This window comes from Triticum urartu, chromosome 7A (genome assembly GCF_056163025.1).
Source record: "Triticum urartu cultivar PI428250 chromosome 7A, HENAU_Tu73, whole genome shotgun sequence".
In the NCBI taxonomy this organism is placed as follows: Eukaryota; Viridiplantae; Streptophyta; class Magnoliopsida; order Poales; family Poaceae; genus Triticum; species Triticum urartu.
The window spans coordinates 305,734,346-305,754,129 of NC_141879.1; positions in this window are offsets into that span (position 1 = coordinate 305,734,346).

The following is a 19,784-nucleotide window of genomic DNA, read 5'->3' on the forward strand; positions in this document are numbered from 1 at the left end:
CCGTAGTCGGACCTTGATTGTATCTGGATGATTGTAACGCTATATTTATGCTATTGTGTGATGTGGCGATTGTAAGCCAACTATGTACCTCCTTTCTTATTCAGTACATGGGATGTGTAAAGATTACCCCTCTTGCGACATTGCCTACAATGCGGTTATGCCTCTAAGTCGTGCTCCGACACGTGGGAGATATAGCCGCATCATGGGTGTTACAGGGCCTCCCCTAGATTAGTGGAGCTAATCTCCCCATAATTTAGTTTTAGCAAAAAAACGTTTTAGTTAAATAATTTATCCCTGAGTCACTTACACATGGGGTCCGCAACACTATTCACCATGGATCGGCCCACATTCAACTGCTGACTTTGCATTGACCTGGACCCACCAGTCAGCCATTGACTAGGTACACAGGTGGGTACACTTAGCCTTTTTAGGAATAATTGAATTATTACTAATTCTAGTTTATTGTTTAAATCTTTGAAAATTCATAATTAATAAAGCATAACTCGGATGAAAAAGTTTTATACATGAAAGTTGCTCAGAACGACGAGACGAATCCGAATATGCGGTCTGTTAATCTGCCACATGCCCCTAGCATGCTGAACATGGAACATTCCCTCTCCGGTCATCTGTCTGACACAGGTCCGGAACCGGGAAAACATTCCTGGTTGACTTCCCCCTTCATCGGTATTGTGTTGCACTACATTAGAACACCCCTAGCACCGCTTATCGCCATGTCAAGCTTTTGTGTGCCTTGTATTTACTGTTTCTTCCCCCTCTTCTCCTTCGATAGACCCCGAGACCGCTGATGATGCCGCTGTGATCGATTACGCCACCAACGACCCTTCCTTCTTGTCTGACCAACCAGGCAAGCAAGCCCTCCTTGAGCATTCCGATATCGCCCATTTCTTTCCCTCTCATGCTTGCATTAGAACTGCTACTGCTTTCTATATGATCCTACTCTAATGCATAGCCTATTTTTGTTAACTGCTTATTGGTACCTTACCTGCTTATCCTAAACTGTTTAGTATAGGTTGGTTAGAGATCCATCAGTGACCCCCACCTTGTCCCAGTTGCCCTGCTTTATGTTCGATGACTCGATCAACGTGATCGACGTCCAGGCCCCGACACCGCACATCACTTTCCCCTTTTGTTGCTCGACTCTGCAGAGTTACCATTGAGTGCCGAGGGTGGAACCTCTTACATCACTCCTGATGAGATCTCTGTAGTGTAGCTATACGGTCGAGGTCATCGAGGGTGATTTCCTCCTTAACCACTTCCTTTACGGCTCTGTCGTGCAACCCCTCAAGTGTGAACCTCGAGGGTGGATCCTCTTACGTTCACCTTGAGGATAACATCGGGTGGAATTCACCGGGGGTGATTTCTCAAGTTTTCCCCTTGGTGTTAGACACACAGTTACTATGGTTACTATGACTTTACACTGAACCATGTTACTAAAGACGGGTCGGCCCCGAGGGGTACCCGCGCGAGCTTAATAGCGAGTGATGTGGAGTCGGGTTGACCTGGAAGGTGTCCACGAGATACTTACGAGGCGTGGCCGGGCATTCTTAGTCCTTGCCGCAAGTACTCAAGACGGGGCGACGGGGTCACATCGATCGTGAGTCTATGCTCGTTACTGCATGCTCCTAATCCACTATGATTTGGATATTTGATCTGAGGGGCCTCTGGCCTGATAGCACTAACCATCACGTGGGCATTGTATGGGCGTTTTGCATCGTATACATCAGCCGAAGCTTAATAGACGTCAGCGACTGAGCGGCGCGCGCTGGGTTGGACTGGTAAGCACCTGCCTTTTTGAAGGAGGTAGCTAGGTCTGCTCACCGGCCGCGTACGCAACATGCAGGAGTTCCCGGGGAGATGGCCCATGACCCCTGGGGGCATAGGTCTAGTCCGGCGTGTTAACCTCTCTATTAAGGCTAGGTCGGGTTGCGGCGTATTGTTTGGCCGAGGCCGGGCATGACCCAGGAAAATGTGTCTGGCCAGAGTTAATCGAGCGTGGTGGGTAAGTTGGTGCACCCCTGCAGGGAAGAAAACATCTATTGAAAGCCTGTCCTATGGTAACGGACACTTGGAGTTGTATACCGATTGATACAACTAGAATTGGATACTTGAGATGAGAAATGGATAGTATGGCTCTGGGATTGCTTTCTTGCAGGGAGTCGAGAAAGGATCTCTGGCCGAGGTTGATAACACTACTACTACTTTACATTACATTGATCTGCACTCTTCTATATGCTGCAAGATGCTTGAAGATGTTAGTCTTCGATAGGCTAGGCTTTTCCCCCTTCTCTTCTGGCATTCTGCAGTTTAGTCCACAGATACAGCCCATTTCCTTTGATACAGATGCATACTTAGTTTAGATCTGATGTATGTCTTGCGAGTACTTTGGATGAGTACTCACGGTTGCTTTGCTACCTCTTTCCACCATACCTGATTGTTGCGACCAGATGACAGATCCCAGGAGCCAGACGACACCACTGATGATTACTACTACCCCGAGGGTGCCTACTACTACGTGACGACCACTGACGACCTGGAGTAGTTAGGAGGCTCCCAGGCAGGAGGCCTTGCCTTTTCGATCGATGTTGCTTTTGTGCTAGCCTTCTTAAGGCAAACTTGTTTAACTCATGTCTGTACTCAGATATTGTTGCTTTCGCCGACTCCTGTGTTTTCAAGCTTATGTATTCGAGCCCTCGAGGCCCCTGGCTTGTAATATAAAGCTTGTATTATTTTAATTTGTGTCTAGAGTTGTGTTGTGATATCTTCCCGTGAGTCCTTAATCTTGATCGTACACATTTGCGTGTATGATTAGTGTACGATTGAATCGAGGGCGTCACAACACTCTTCGAGCACTGAGCCTTTATTAAACGAGCGCCTTCTGGGACTTCTTCAAAATAGTGCTCGACCGAGACCTGGCCTACGGCCGGACCCCGGGTGGCAATAGCGGTGGCATCCATCTCTGCCCAGTATGTCTTAACACGGGCAAGAGCCATCCGCGCACCCTCTATGCATGCCAACCTCTTTGCAGCATCGATATGCGGCACAGCACCAAGGAATCATTGCACTAAACCAAAATAACTATTCGGCCTTGGTCCTTCCGGCCAAAGATGGTCCACGACAGACCTCATGGCAAGCCCGGACAACCTATGGAGCTCAGCCCACTCGGCTATTTGCTCATTTAACAGCAGCGGACGCGTTGGAGCACTAAACTGCGACTAGAACAACTTTTCCACCTCGTGATCTTTTTGATCTTTGAAAAACTCAGTCGCATCAGCAGCACTCATTGCCAGGTCTGAATACGTGTCTGCATCACTCCATAATTGATCCAGAGGGGCATACTTCAGATCTCCGAACTTCGTCCGCAACAAAAAGGGCTTCCCAGCCGTGATCTCCGGCTTGACGAAGCTCCTCCTTCGCCACTCTGATTTTAGAGCGGGTCTCCTTGGCGGCTACCATGGTTTTCTCCAGGTCCGCCGCTTTCGCTTGGCTTTCCTTTTCAAGAAGCCCATACCGGTCGGCGGCATCCTTCAGCTCAACGGCCATCTTGGCTATTTTATCCTCGCTCTAGCGATGGGCAGCCCGTTCGGCTCTTAACTCTTCAGCCGCCTTTAGGGCGGCCGCATCACTCCTCCTGGCTTGTTCTCTGGCTCGGGCAAGTTCCGCCCGAAGGGTCTCCACGACGGCAGCTCCATCTGCAGTCACAACATATTATAGATACTAGCATCATGCTCCTCTTAATATCTGTTGACCACCCACAAATACATACCCTGTGCCTCGTCAAGCCGCTTGTTCACAAGCGCAATGTCGGCATCTGCCGCGTCAAGTTACCGGCTCAATCTGGCAAACTCAGCAGTTCGGCCAGCCACCGGACCGTCAACCGCCTGCACATGAAAGCATCGTGATTATTACCTAGGACTATGATCCTCTGTTTGCCGCCTCTGGACAGCAACCAGAGTCTCAGGGGCTGCTGTCTGTACAGAGCACACCTAGCGTGTGCGGTAACGTCAAAAAGTTTATATATTACTTTGCGTACCTCAAAGCCTCTTAGCAGGCTCATAAAAGTTTCATGCAACCCGCTTGTGGCGGATGAGATCCTCTCAACCACCGTACCCATTAAAGTACGATGCGCCTCTGAGATAGCCGCTTGCTCCAGAAGACCCATCAGTGCGTCCGGGCGTGCACCGGACAGTCCCGGACTCTTTCTGTTGCTCCCCCTAGGAGCCGAATACTCCGGACTTGGGGTGACCGAAGGGTTACCTTCTGGCCTCGGCGGATCAGGAGAAATCTTCCGAATACCAGGGGCTTCGCCGAAATTTAAAATTATAGAATTCTATGGCTAAGTGAGAGTGTTCACGCATTATAGTCCGATTACCTTGTTCGTTGGGCTGAGCGCCTCCCTCGAAGGACCCAAACATGGGAAAAAGAGCGCAGGTTTATCTCCGAACACCCCAGCACTAGCGGCACGGGGGCAGAAGTCGACGACTTGCCATCTCTCAAAATTGATAAACAGCCGCACAGAAGGTAATATTTTAAATTCAACAGCATTGCTTAGCGCATATGAACAAGTTTTCAGCGCACAGGACAAAGCGAGCAAGTTTCACTCAAAAATTACATCCCTAGAACATTCATCCGCCACAAGGCAGGCACCCTTCAGAATATCCTTACAGTAATTCTCGGGCTTGCGATGCTCTTTCCCCGGTGGTGGCCCGTCCTTCATAAGCTTCTCAGCATCCAGCTTGCCCCAGTGCACCCTAGCACGGGCAAGGGCCCTACGGGCACCTTCAATGCAGACGGAGCGCTTGATGACTTCCAGCCTTGGACAGGCCTCCACCAGCCGCCGCACCAGCCCAAAATAGCTCCCAGGAAGAGCCCCTCCAGGCCACAGCCGAACTATGAGGCCCTTCATGGCCTGTTTGGCCACCTTGTGGAGCTCGACCAGTTGCTTCAGCTGGTCGCTCAGGGGCACGGGGTGTCCGGCCTCAGCATACTGAGACCAGGACACCTTCTCTGTCGAGCTGCCCTCCTCAGCTCGGTAGAATGCGGCGGCATCGGACACACTCCGGGGAAGATCTGTGAACGCTCCTGGAGAGCTCCGGATTCGGGTAAGTAACAAGTAACTCACGTTTATGTGTTTGCTTTGCATAAAGAATGCCTTACCCGCCGCTATCTTCTTCACCTCATCCAACTCCTGGAGGGTCTTCTGGGATTCGGCCTTGGCAGACTTGGCATTTTCAATAGCCACCGCGAGCTCGGACGCCCGCGTCTTTGAGTCAAGCTCCAAACTCTCATGTTTTTCCATGAGAGCCTGTAGCTCTTGCCGTACCTTGCCAACCTCGGCCTCATACTTCTCCCGCTCGGTGAGCTCCGAGGCCGCCCTCTTCTCGGCCTCGACCAGCGCTTGCTTAAGGGTCGCCACCTCAGACGTGGCCCCTACAATAGCCACGGTAATCCTGTTATTTTTTGCAATTGCACCTTTTTATATATATTTAAAAACAAGGTATTTCTTACCTTCATTGTCCTCGAGCTGCTTCTTGGCAAGCCCGAGCTCTTGCTCGGACCGCTCGAGGTTCTGCTTTAGCGTGTCCACTTCGTAGTCAGTGCGGTAGACGCAAGCAGAGAAGCCTGCATACACATATTGACTCCTTTTTGTTAGACTCCTGCAAATTTTATTTGATCCTCTATACGGCTTTTCTTCCCGAACGCCAAACAGAGCATCAGGGGCTACTGTCTATGCGGTAATATTATTTACACATTCTTTACTTACCTCAAAGCCTATTAAAAGGCTAGTACAAGCTTCAGTCAGTCCGCTCTTGGCGGACTGAACCCTCTGGACCACCGCACTCATAATGGTGCGGTGCTCCTCGTCGATGGAGGCGCCTTGGAGCGCCTCCAACAGATTGTCCGGTGCCTCCGGTTGGAAGGGGGTCACCGGCACGGTGGGCTTGCTCCTCTTGGAAGGAGATCCCCCGCCGGACTCTGAAACCTTTGAAGGTTCCGGAGCGGTGTCCGGCCTAGAGCCGGACTTGGAGCCCTAGGGGGTTTCATCCCCTTTACTCCTGGAGTCCGGGAGGTCGCCTTGCGGCACCTCCAGGACCACCTCCTCCCGGCTTGGAACCTGTTGGGACAACACTTCGGTGTCGTCCGTAGGGCGGGGGGAGGAAGCCGTCGGAAGCGAGTTCACATCCGACGAGTCCAGTGAACCGCTCGACGACGCATCGAGCCAGTCTTTGGGTGGGCTGCATAAACATATTCAACGTAAGGGAAAGCTGTGCAATAAACGAATACTATGAATTACTCTGGTATCCGGATACTTACGATTTTGCCAGGGGCTTGGCCTTGGGCTGCCACTCCTCTCCGCCGTCGTCGGCGTCGATGGAGTAGTCCGGAGGAATGGTTTTCCCCTTCTTGCAGGAGTGCCTCTATACGGCTTTTCTTCCCGAACGCCAAACAGAGCATCAGGGGCTACTCCTCGAGAGGGCGACCTTCCTTTTCTTCTCTCCTCCCGCTGGAGGGGGAGAGGTCTCTTCTTCTTCCTCCTCGTCTTCACGGGAGGAATGCGCCTCGGAACCGTCGGATGATGGATCCTACACCTCCTGGCGCCGGGCACTCTTTCGAGTCCCTATGGCCTTTTTCGTGGCCTTCTTCTCCGGCACCACATAGGGTGCCGGAACCAGCAGCTTCGCCAAGCGAGCGTCCGCTGGGCCTTCGGGCAAAGGAGCTGGACAGTTGATCTGTCCGGACGTCACCTGCCAATCCTGTCAAAGGTAAGGGAGCTTAGATCCCGCATAGAGTCAAACTATGAAAAATTGATACCCTGTAAAAGGAAAAAACAGCTTACCGCGAGAGCGTGACGCTGCACACTGAATCCGTGATCCTCGATAGCGGATGCGGGAGCCTCGGCGCCCTTGAAAAGCACCTTCCAGGCATCTTCGTACGTCGTGTCGAAGAGCCTGCTCAGAGTTTGATGCCGCGCCGGGTCGAACTCCCACAGGTTGAAAGCCCGTTGTTGACACGGGAGGATCAAGCGGATAAGCATAACCTGGACTACGTTCACAAGTTTGAGCTTCTTGTCCACCAGGGTTTGGACGCATGTTTGGAGTCCGGTCAGCTCTCCTTTCTTACCCCACGACAGGCCCGTCTCCTTCCAGGAGGTGAGCCGCATAGGGGGTCCGGATCGAAACACGGGGGCTGCGACCCATTCGGGGTCGCGCGGCTCGGTGATGTAAAACCATCCCGATTGGCACCCCTTCAGGGTCTCCACAAAGGAGCCCTCGAGCCATAAGACGTTGGCCATCTTGCCCACCATGGCGCCTCCGCACTCCGCCTGGTTGCCGCGCACCACCTTCGGCTTGACGTTGAAAGTCTTGAGCCATAGGCCGAAATGGGGGCGGATGCGGAGGAAAGCCTCGCACACGACGATAAACGCCGAGATGTTGAGGACAAATTTCGGGGCCAGATCGTGGAAATCCAGTCCATAGTAGAACATGAGCCCCCGGACAAATGGGTGGAGAGGGAAGCCCAGTCCGCGGAGGAAATGGGGGAGGAACACCACCCGCTCATGGGGCCTAGGGGTGGGGATGAGCTGCCTGAAAGCACAAGTGCTCCCTAGGTGGTTTTGATAATTGATGACAACATATCTCTTGTTGGATTAACATTTCTATCTAGCATGTTTCAGATAAGTTCAACAATGGAGTGGCATGGACTAAAGGTTGTGGGAACTCCTTCAAGATGCTAAGGACAAAGGATTGGCTAAAGCTTAAAGCTCAAGACTCCTCATTTTACATTTTAGTGATCCAAGATCACATTGAGTCCATAGGAAAAGCCAATACTATCAAGGAGGGATGAGGTGTTGCTTAATGAGCCTCTTGCTTCATGTGCTTAATGATATGCTCCAAAATCCTCAGCTACTTTCCCACTTCCACATATGACCTAAACCCTAAGCCAAACTCGGTCCTACCGATTCTTCCTATCCGGCGCCATCGAGTTTCACTTGTCATAAGCCACTGCCAAACCCTAATCAGTTCGGTCTCACCGATGGAATCTCGGTCTCACCGAGATGGGCTTGCAAACTCTCTGTTACCCATTGCAATATTCTCGGTCCCACCGAGATATGCAATCGGTCCCACCGAGTTTGCTTGACCAAATCTCAGTTTCACTTATTACCCAAATCGGTCCCACCGAGTTTGAGTAATCGGTCAAACCGAGTTTTGGATTTACCCTAACCCTAGCACATCGGTCCCACCGAGTTGATCCAGTCGGTCCCACCGAAATCTCTAACGGTCACTAGGTTTACCTTTTCGATCCGACCGAGTTTGTTGATTCGGTCCCACCGAGATTGGAAAACTGTGTGTAACGGTTGGATTTTGTGTGGAGGCTATATATACCCCTCCACCTCCTCTTCATTCGTGGAGAGAGCCATCAGACTAAGCCTGCACTTCCAGCATCCTATCTCTGAGAGAGAACTACCTACTCATGTGTTGAGGCCAAGATATTCCATTCCCACCATATGAATCTTGATCTCTAGCCTTCCCCAAGTTGCTTTCCACTCAAATCTTCTTTCCACCAAATCCAAATCCTATGAGAGAGAGTTGAGTGTTGGGGAGACTATCATTTGAAGCACAAGAGCAAGGAGTTCATTACCTACACACCATTTGTTACTTCTTGGAGAGTGGTGTCTCCTAGATTGGCTAGGTGTCACTTGGGAGCCTCGCCTACTTCGTGAAGATCTACCACTAGTGAGGCAAGTCCTTCGTGGGCGATGGCCATGGTGGGATAGACAAGGTTGCTACTTCGTGGACCCTTTGTGGGTGGTTGCTTCTTCGTGGACCCTTCGTGGGTGGAGCCCTCCGTGGACTCGCGCAACCGTTACCCTTTGTGGGTGGAGCCCTCCGTGGACTCGCGCAACCGTTACCCTTCGTGGGTTGAAGTCTCCATCAACGTGGATGTAGGATAGCACCACCTATCCGAACCACGGGAAAAACATCCGTGTCTCCAATTGCGTTTGAATTCTCCAAACCCTTCCCTTTACATTCTTGCAAGTTGCATGCTTTACATTCCGCTGCTCATATACTCTTTGCATGCTTGCTTGATATGTATTGTGTATGTTGAAATTGTGCCTAAACTCCACTTAAACCTAAAAAGCTTAAAAATTGCAACTTTAGCATTAAGTGTCTAATCACCCCCCTCTAGACACATCTACTTCTAGATCCTACACTGCCCCTTTTTGGGAAGCCGGTACGCAATGTCGTTAGACAGGTATCCAGCCTTCCTCAGCTTTTTGATGTGTCCCTCCGTGACGGAGGAGACCATCCACTTGCCTCCCGCTCTGGACATAGCTGGAGAAGGTTGAGGTGGGGAGTGCGGACTTGGGCGTTGGAGCTCGAGTGCGCAAGAATGGATAGGCGAAGAGGAAGAAGGCGTAGGTGAAAAGGTGGATCCTTATCCCCTTATATGGGTGGACGCAACTACATGTCCCCACCAGCCTGGTAAAACTCGCTTATCTCCAAGCGCCGTAATCAATGGCGCGGTTGGGTTACCCACGCCCGTATTGATGAGAATCCCGGAGTAAGGGGACACGATCTCTGCTTTAACAAGACGTGCCAAGGAAACCGCCTCGCATGACGCGCTGAGGTGGGATAATGAAACAACTCGGATAAAGGCTTGGCCGTGGTGTGACACGCTACGGAATACGTCAGCAGATTAGATTGGTGTAAATATTATTCTCTCTATGGCAATATGTGGAAACTTATTTTGCAGAGCCGGACACTATCTTTGTGTTCAAAATCTTCTATGAAGTACTTGGAGGAGGAATCCGCCTTGCAATGCCGAAGACAATATGCGCGCCGGACTCGTCGTCATTGAAGCCTGGTTCAGGGGTTACTGAGGGAGTCCTGGATTAGGGGGTGTCCGGATGGTCGGACTATACCTTCAGCCGGACTCCTGGACTATGAAGATACAAGATTGAAGACTTCGTCCCGTGTCCGGGAGGGACTTTCCTTGGCGTGGAAGGCAAGCTTGGTGATACGGATATGCAGATCTCCTACCATTGTAACTGACTCTATGTAACCCTAACCCTATCTGGTGTCTATATAAACCGGAGGGTTTTAGTCCGTAGGAGAACATAGACAACAACAATCATACCATAGGCTAGCTTCTAGGGTTTAGCCTCTCCGATCTCGTGGTAGATCTACTCTTGTACTACCTATATCATCAATATTAATCAAGCAGGACGTAGGGTTTTACCTCCATCGAGAGGGCCCGAACCTGGGTAAAAATTCGTGTCCCTTGCCTCCTGTTACCATCCAGCCTAGACGCACAGTTCGGGACCCCCTACCCGAGATCCGCTGGTTTTGACACCGACAATGACACCTCAGGGTCGTCCACCCCAGGAGGCGGGGAGACAGGGGGAGGCGTTTCGCTCTCCATCATCTCCGGAAGAAGATCCCCCGAAGACGAACTCTGTTGATAAGGGCTACGAGCCGGACTGCAAGATATATGTCTCGGTTATTGTCCTTGGAGATAAAGCAGTACATGTTTACCAAAAGTACTCTTGATTCACTTACAGCTCGGTGGAGGGCTGACCCCCTTACGGGCACTATGCGGTAAGGACGCCCTCCGGGGAAGGGCCCCCTAGCGAAGGTTTCTTCCCTCGTTTGGAAACTTTCGTTTCCGAGTCATCAGAGGCAGTCCTTTTCCTTCCTTGGGGAGAGGGGATTCTAGATTCTTCTCCCCGATTATCCTCCTTCGCGGAGACACTAATTCCCCCGATTTGGATGAGCAACGCGTGAGGCCCGCTTTTGGCTTCTTTATTCCCCCCTTTATCTTCCCCTAATGGCACTTGATAGGGTGCGAGCTCAAGCATCTTGGCTAGTACAGGATCCGGTGAGCCTTCGGGAAGGGGGGCCGAACACCTGATCATCTTCACCTTTCTTGTCTAGTCCTGGACAAGAGCAATTTTTTCAGAATAATGTTATGACAAGTGAAGAGACGACATGTTCGGCCGCAGAATTACTTACATGGGTATCTGGATGATTGCAGTTTAGACCCGCATCCTCGGTGGTGTCCAGACACTTTATTCATGATCCGAAGAAAAATCCATGCATCCCTTCGAGTGTCATGCCAAAGAATTGCTGAATAGTTCGCGGTCCTTCCGGGTTGAACTCCCACATACGGAGAGATCGACGTTGGCATGGCAGGACCCGACGAACTAGCATAACTTGCATTACCTTGATGAGACTGACGTCCATCTTGAGGAGATCTCGGATGCGACTTTGCAATGTCGGCACATCATTAACTGGCCCCCAGTCCAGCCCCTTGTTGACCCATGACGCCAGTTGTGGCGGGGGGGGGGGGCGAATGGAAGGCAGGGGAAGCTACCCACTTAGTACTTCGGGGAGCTGTGATGTAAAACCACTCCTGCTGCCATAAGTTGGACACCTCCGGGAAGGAACCCTTTGGCCATGGAGCATCGACGCCTTTGCTTATTATGGCACCTCCGCATTCTGTGTGTCTCCCATCGATCATCTTCGGCTTCACATTGAAGGTCTTGAGCCACAGGCCGAAGTGTGGGGTGATGCGAAGGAAAGCCTCACACACGACGATAAACGACGAGATGTGAAGGATGGAATCTGGGGCTAGATCGTGGAAATCGAACCCGTAATAGAACATCAGCCCTCTAACAAAGGGATCAAGACTAAAGCCTAGCCCTCAGAGGAAGTGGGAAACAAATAAGACACTCTCGTTGGGTTCGGGAGTGGGGATGACCTGCCCTTGAGCAGGCAGTCTGTGCGAGATTTCGGCAGTCAGATACCTGGCTTCTCTTAGCTTCTTGATGTCCTCCTCTGTAACAAAAGAGGCCATCCACCGACCTTGAAGGTTGGATCCGGAAATGGTTGAAGGTCCGAAGCGCTTAGCCTGAGCCTTGGGTGTTGGAACTCAAGGTGGGGGGAGGGAAGGATCGAGCGCGAGAAGAAAAGGACAGGCCTTGGCCCCTTTATAAAGAGGATGAATATCAAGCGTCCTCCGCGTGGCCGTTCGGAACTTGCCTAAAATTGAGGAGTCATACCAGCAGGCGCGGTTGGGTTACCCACACCCGTATTGATGAGAATCCTGTGATAAGGGACACCATCTCTGCTTCGACAAGACGTGCCAAGAAAACCGCCTCGCAATATGTGCAGTAGCTGGTTGAGAAAAACGGTTCGAATAAAGACCGGGCCATAGCGTGATGTCACATTATAAAAAGTTGTTTACAGATTAGATTTGTGGAATAATATACTCTCTATGGTGGTATGCGGAATTTGTTTTGTAGAGCCGGACACGATCCTTGTGTTCAAAATCTTCTATGGAGCATTTGGAGAAGGAACCTGCCTTGCAATGTCGAAGACAATCTGCGCGCCGGACTCATCGTCATTGAAGTCTGGTTTAGGGGCTACTGAGGGAGTCCTGGATTAGGGGGTCCTCGGACAGCTGGACTATATCCTTTGGCCAGACTGTTGGACTATGAAGATACAAGATTGAAGACTTCGTCCCGTGTCCGGGTGGGACTCTCCTTTGCGTGGAAGGCAAGCTTGGCAATTCGGATATGTAGATCTCCTCCCTTGTAACCGACTCTGTGTAACCCTAGCCCCCTTCGGTGTCTATATCAACCAGAGGGTTTAGTCCGTAGGACAAGAACAATCATAATCATAGGCTAGCTTCTAGGGTTTAGCCTCTACGATCTCGTGGTAGATCAACTCTTGTAATAGTCATATCATCAAGATCAATCAAGCAGGAAGTACGGTATTACCTCCATCGAGAGGGCCCGAACCTGGGTAAACATTGTGTCCCCTGCCTCCTGTTTCCATCCTCCTTAGACGCACAGTTCGGGACCCCCTACCCGAGATCCGCCGGTTTTGACACTGACAGCCCTGCTTTATAAATAAAGCAACCACCAAGCACAGAGTAACAAGGTAACAACGGAACACGGAACACACCCACACAATGCCACCGCAGGCAGGGTCCAACGCACGCACACACACAGACACACACTCAGACCCAAGTTTAGCTGTGGGCACAACACAACAAGCCCAGTACAGATGCACAACGAGACACCCCAAGACAGCGGCGGCGGTGGTGTAAGAAGACGACGATCTAATCTGGTTCTGGAGGTGGTGGGTGATAACCCACAAGTATAGGGGATCGCAACAGCTTTCGAGGGTAGAGTATTCAACCCAAATTTATTGATTCGACACAAGGGGAGCCAAAGAATATTCTCAAGTATTAGCAGCTGAGTTGTCAATTCAACCACACCTGGAAACTTAATATCTGCGGCAAAGTGTTTAGTAGCACAGTAATATGATAGTGGTGGTAGCAGCAACAAAAGTAAAGACAGCAAACGTAATGTTTTTGGTATTTTGTAGTGATTGTAACAGTAGCAGTGGGAAAGTAAATAAGCGTAAACCAGTATACGGAAAACTCGTAGGCACCGGATCAGTGATGGATAATTATGCCGGATGCGGTTCATCATGTAACAGTCATAACATAGGGTGACACAGAACTAGCTCCAATTCATCAATGTAATGTAGGCATGTATTCCGTATATAGTCATACGTGCTTATGGAAAAGAACTTGCATGACATCTTTTGTCCTACCCTCCCGTGGCAGCGGGGTCCTATCAGAAACTAAGGGATATTAAGGCCTCCTTTTAATAGAGAACCGGAACAAAGCATTAGCACATAGTGAATACATGAACTCCTCAAACTATGGTCATCACCGGGAGTGGTCCCGATTATTGTCACTTCGGGGTTGCCGGATCATATCACATAGTAGGTGACTATAGACTTGCAAGATAGGATCAAGAACTCACATATATTCATGAAAACATAATAGGTTCAGATCTGAAATCATGGCACTCGGGCCCTAGTGACAAGCATTAAGCATAGCAAAGTCATAGCAACATCAATCTCAGAACATAGTGGATACTAGGGATCAAACCCTAACAAAACTAACTTGATTACATGATAAATCTCATCCAACCCATCACCGTCCAGCAAGCCTACGATGGAATTACTCACGCACGGCGGTGAGCATCATGAAATTGGTGATGGAGGATGGTTGATGATGACGACGGCGATGAATCCCCCTCTCCGGAGCCCCGAACGGACTCCAGATCAGCCCTCCCGAGAGATTTTAGGGCTTGGCGGCGGCTCCGTATCGTAAAACGCGATGATTTCTTCTCTTTGATTTTTTTCTCTCCGAAAGGAGATATATAGAGTTGGAGTTGGCGTCGGAGGGCATCCAGGGGGCCCATGAGGTAGGGGGCGCGCCCTAGAGGGGGGGCGCTCGCACCCTCGTGGACAGGGTGTGGGCCCCCTGGTCTTCATCTTTGGCGGGGATTTTTTATTATTTTTTCTAAGATGTTCCGTGGAGTTTCAGGTCATTCCGAGAATATTTGTTTTCTGCACATAAAACAACACCATGGCAATTCTGCTGAAAACAGCGTCAGTCCGGGTTAGTTCCATTCAAATCATACAAGTTAGAGTCCAAAACAAGGGCAAAAGTGTTTGGAAAAGTAGATACGACGGAGACGTATCAACTCCCCCAAGCTTAAACCCTTGCTTGTCCTCAAGCAATTCAGTTGACAAACTGAAAGAAAGAAAAACTTTTACAAACTCTGTTTGCTCTTGTTGTCAAGCCAGCATTCAAGTTTTCAGCATAGATCATAACTAACCACATTTGCAATAATTCTCAGGTCTCATAATTACTCATATCAATAGCATAATCAACTAGCAAGTCATAATAATAAATCTCGGATGACAACACTTTCTCAAAACAATCATAATATGATATAACAAGATGGTATCTCGCTAGCCCTTTCTGAGACCGCAAAACATAAATGTAGAGCACCTTTAAAGATCAAGGACTGACTAGACATTGTAATTCATGGTAAAAGAGATCCAATCATAGTCACACCCAATATAAATTAATAGTGATGAATGCAAATGATAGTTGTGCTCTCCAGCTAGTGCTTTTTAATAAGAGGGTGATGACTCAACATAAAAGTAAATGGATAGGCCCTTCGCAGAGGGAAGCAGGGATTTGTAGAGGTACCAGAGCTCGGTTTTGAAATAGAGATAAATTGCATTTTGAGTGGTATACTTTCATTGTCAACGTAACAACTAAGAGATGGCGATATCTTCCATGCTAAACACATTATAGGCGGTTCCCAAACAGAATGGTAAAGTTTATACTCCCCCTCCACCAACAAGCATCAATCCATGACTTGCTCGAAACAACGAGTGTCTCCAACATACATCAGGTCCCAGGGGGAGTTTTGTTTGCAATTAATTTTGATTTGGTTTGCATAAAGTATGGTACTGGGCATCTTGGTGACCAGCCATTTTCTCGTGAGTGAGGAGCGGAGTCCACTCCTCTTGAGAATAACCCGCCTAACACGGAAGATAAGGACAGCCTTGGTTGATACATGAGCTATTCGAGCATACAAAACAGAATGTTTATTTGAAGGTTTAGAGTTTGGCACATACAAATTTACTTGGAACGGCAGGTAGATACCGCATATAGGAAGGTATAGTGGACTCATCTGGAATAACTTTGGGGTTTAAGGGATTGGATGCACAAGCAGTATTCCCGCTTAGTACAAGTGAAGGCTAGCAAAAGACTGGGAAGCGACCAACTAGAGAGCGACAACAGCCATGTACATGCATTGAAATTAATAAACATTGGATGCAAGCATGAGTAGGATATAATCCACCATGAACATAAATATCGTGAAGGCTATGTTGATTTTGTTTCAACTACATGCGTGAACATGTGCCAAGTCAAGTCACTTAAATCATTCAAAGGAGGATACCACCCCATCATACCATATCATAATCATCGCAATAGCATGTTGGCACACAAGGTAAATCATTATAACTCATAGCTAATCAAGCATGGCACAAGAAACTATGATCTCTAATTGTCATTGCAAACATGTTTATTCATAATAAGCTGAATCAAGAACAAGGGACTCATCATATTTACAAAAACAAAAGAGGTCGAGTTCATACCAGCTTTTCTCATGTCAGTCAGCCCATCATATATCATCATAATTGCCTTTCACTTGCACGACCGAACGGTGTGAATAATAATAAGGGTGCACGTGCATTGGACTAAGCTGGAATCTGCGAGCATTCAATAAACAGGAGAAGACAAGGCAATATGGGCTCTTGGTTAAATCAACAATAATGCATATAAGAGCCACTTCAACAATTTAATTATGGTCTTCTCCTACTGACCCCCAAAGAAAAGAAAAGAATAAAACTATTTACACGGGAAAGATCCCAACAAGCAAAATAAGAACGGGAAATATTTTTGGGTTTTCTTTTTAATTATTACTACTACAGCAGAAAAATAAACTACTACTAATTTTTTTGGTTTTTCTTAAGGTTTAACAAACACACAAGAAGAAAGCAGGAAAAAGAAAATAAACTAGCATGGATATTACAGTGAAAGAGTATGAGCACCGACATCTAGCAATGAGTGTGTGTGAACATAAATGTAATGTCGGTGAGAAATACGTACTCCCCCAAGCTTAGGCTTTTGGCCTAAGTTGGTCTATTGCCAGGGATAGCCTGGCGGATACCCATAGGTGTAGCTGGGGTCGTACTGCGACGAAGGATAGTTGGGATCATACTGTGATGAAGAAGAAGACTCTGACTGCCACTGGCTGACAGTCATCTCTGGATCCCAAGAATAAACAGATTGTCGTGGAGGCTCATCTTGTGGTTCCTGTTTCGGGGCTGGTGCAGGATTCTTGTAAGCTTGGACGGCAGCCCACGTAACGAGGTAGGGTCCTACAAAATTAAACAAAGAAGGAACAGGCAACGTAATAGTTTCAGGATAATGTTTATCAAAGTATAACTTATATTTGAGCTCTCCATTCCTGTCCTTAACAAGAAAATCATGAGCTATCATGCTCTTATAGTCTAGATAAGCATTAGGCAGCAATTTTTCTTCTTTCCCATAATGCCTAATAGCTATGTTAAAGTGTGCAGCAAGGCGAGAAGCATAAATGCCTCCAAAGATGGGGCCTTTAGTACGGTTCAGACTCAACCGCCTAGCAATAATTCCGCCCATACTGACAGTGTTGTCGCGGTATAAACCATGGAACAAAATAATAATATCAGGAACACTAAGGTTCCCACAGTTCCCACGACCAATCAAGCATCGACTAGCAAATAAAGCAAAATAGCGTAACACAGGAAAATGTATGCTAGTGATTCTTGCATCAGAAACCTTCCTGGTTTCTCCCATAGAGATAAGGTTAATAAATGGTTACAACTCTTTACGAGGTGGTTCCTCTAAGATACCATCAGGAGGTATGTTGCAGACTGCGCAAAATTCAGACAATGGCATTTTCTTCACAACGTCATATAAATGAAACTCTACTGAAGGAGGTGACTCTTTAGGGAAAAAGTAGAAGTTTTGCACAAAAGTATTTGTGAGTAAGAGATACTGTGGACGTTGGTCGCGGACAAAGTCGGTGAGGCCAGCATTCTTAATCAATGAATAGAAATCCTCATAAATCCCGGCCTCTCTCAAGAAATTATCAGAAGGCCATTCACACGGCCGGATCTCCGCGGTACGAGGCAAATTATATTTGGGCCTCTGAGCTTCTTCATTTTGTTTATCCTTTGAGATTCGGCTCGATGAACCCCTCAAAAGTCTCCTCATTATTTTTCTGAAATAATCTGAAATTTTTAGTAACTTCAAACAAAAGTGAACCAACTTCAATAAAAATGATAGCAACTACTCCTACAAGTGCCTAGAGCCTATATCAAGCATTAGAACTACTTGGAACCATATAAATTTGACATGCAAGCTCAAGAACATGGTCACCTATGCACCACAAATTTGCAAAGAATAAAGCACTAGAACAAAAACTAATTGGACCATTGGAGGAGTCACATACCAAGGAACAATCTCCCCAAGCAGTTTTGCGAGAGGTGCTTGAGCAAGGAGATCGAAAATCACAGCAAAAGTGGCTGGAACTCGTGCTTGAGTTGGTTTTTTGGGTTTGTGCGAGACAGAGGAAGAAGATGGGTGCTGGGATAAGTGGAGGAGGGCCACCGTGGGCCCACGAGGCAGGGGCGCCCACCACTCTCGTGGCCAGGTGGCAGCTCCTCCCGCGGTAATTTTTGCACAGTAAATCCTCAAATATTCCCCGAAAATCATATTAAATTGGCATGTCATTCTGAGGACTTTTATTTTCGGGATATTTTTATATTGCACGGATAAGTCAGGAAATAGACAGAAAAATACTATTTTTACTTTATTTCTACTAATTAACAGAAAATATAGAGAGGGTACAGAAGGTTGTGCTTCTAGTTTCATCCATCTCATGCTCATCAAAAAGAATCGACTAACAAGGTTGATCAAGTCTTGTTAACAAACTCATTCCGATAATCATGAAACTGGAGAAATTTCGAATAACACTAAGTTACCTCAACGGGGATATGCACATCCCCTATAATAAGTATATCATATTTCTTTTTGACAGCAGGAAGAGGAAATTCAAAACCTCCAATTATAATCAAAGGAATTTTTCCAATGGAGTTGATACTATGAACTTGAGGTTGTTTCCTCGGAAAGTGTACCGTATGCTCATTACCATTAACATGAAAAGTGACATTGCCTTTGTTGCAATCAATAACAGCCCCTGCAGTATTAAGAAAAGGTCTTCCAAGAATAATAGACATACTATCATCCTCGGGAATATCAAGTATAACCAAGTCCGTTAAAATAGTAACGTTTGCAACCACAACAGGCACATCCTCACAAATACCGACAGGTATAGCAGTTGATTTATCAACCATTTGCAAAGATATTTCGGTAGGTGTCAGCTTATTCAAGTCAAGTCTACGATATAAAGAGAGAGGCATAACACTAACACCGGCTCCAAGATCACATAAAGCAGTTTTAATATAATTTCTTTTAATGGAGCAAGGTATAGTAGGTACTCCGGGATCTCCAAGTTTCTTTGGTATTCCACCCTTAAAAGTATAATTAGCAAGCATGATGGAAATCTCAACTTCTGGTATCTTTCTTTTATTAGTAATGATATCCTTCATATATTTAGCATAAGGATTTGTTTTAAGCACATCAGTTAATCGCATACGCAAGAAGATAGGCCTAATCATTTCAGCAAAGCGCTCAAAATCCTCATCATCCTTTTTCTTGGATGGTTTTGGAGGAAAAGGCATGGGTTTCTGAACCCAAGGTTCCCTTTCTTTACCATGTTTCCTAGCAACAAAGTCTCTTTTATCATAACATTGATTCTTTGATTGTGGGTTATCAAGATCAACAGCAGGTTCAATTTCTACATCATTGTCATTACTAGGTTGAGTATCATCATGAACATCATCATTAATATTTTCACTAGGTTCATGTTCATTACCAGATTGTGTTTCAGCTTCAGACATAGATATATCATTTGGATTATCAGGTGGTTCAGCAATAGGTTCACTAGAAGTTTGCACAGTTCTATCATGTTTCTTTTTCTTTTTTTTAGAAGAACTAGGAACATCAATATTATTTCTCTGAGAATCTTGCTCGATTCTCTTAGGGTGGCCTTCAAGATACAAAGGTTCCTGAGTCATTCTACCAGTTCTAGTAGCCACTCTAACAGCATAATCATTTTTCTTACTATTCATTTCATCAAGCACTTCTTTTTGAGCTTTAAGCACTTGTTCTACTTGCGTGGTAACCATGGAAGCATGTTTGCTAAC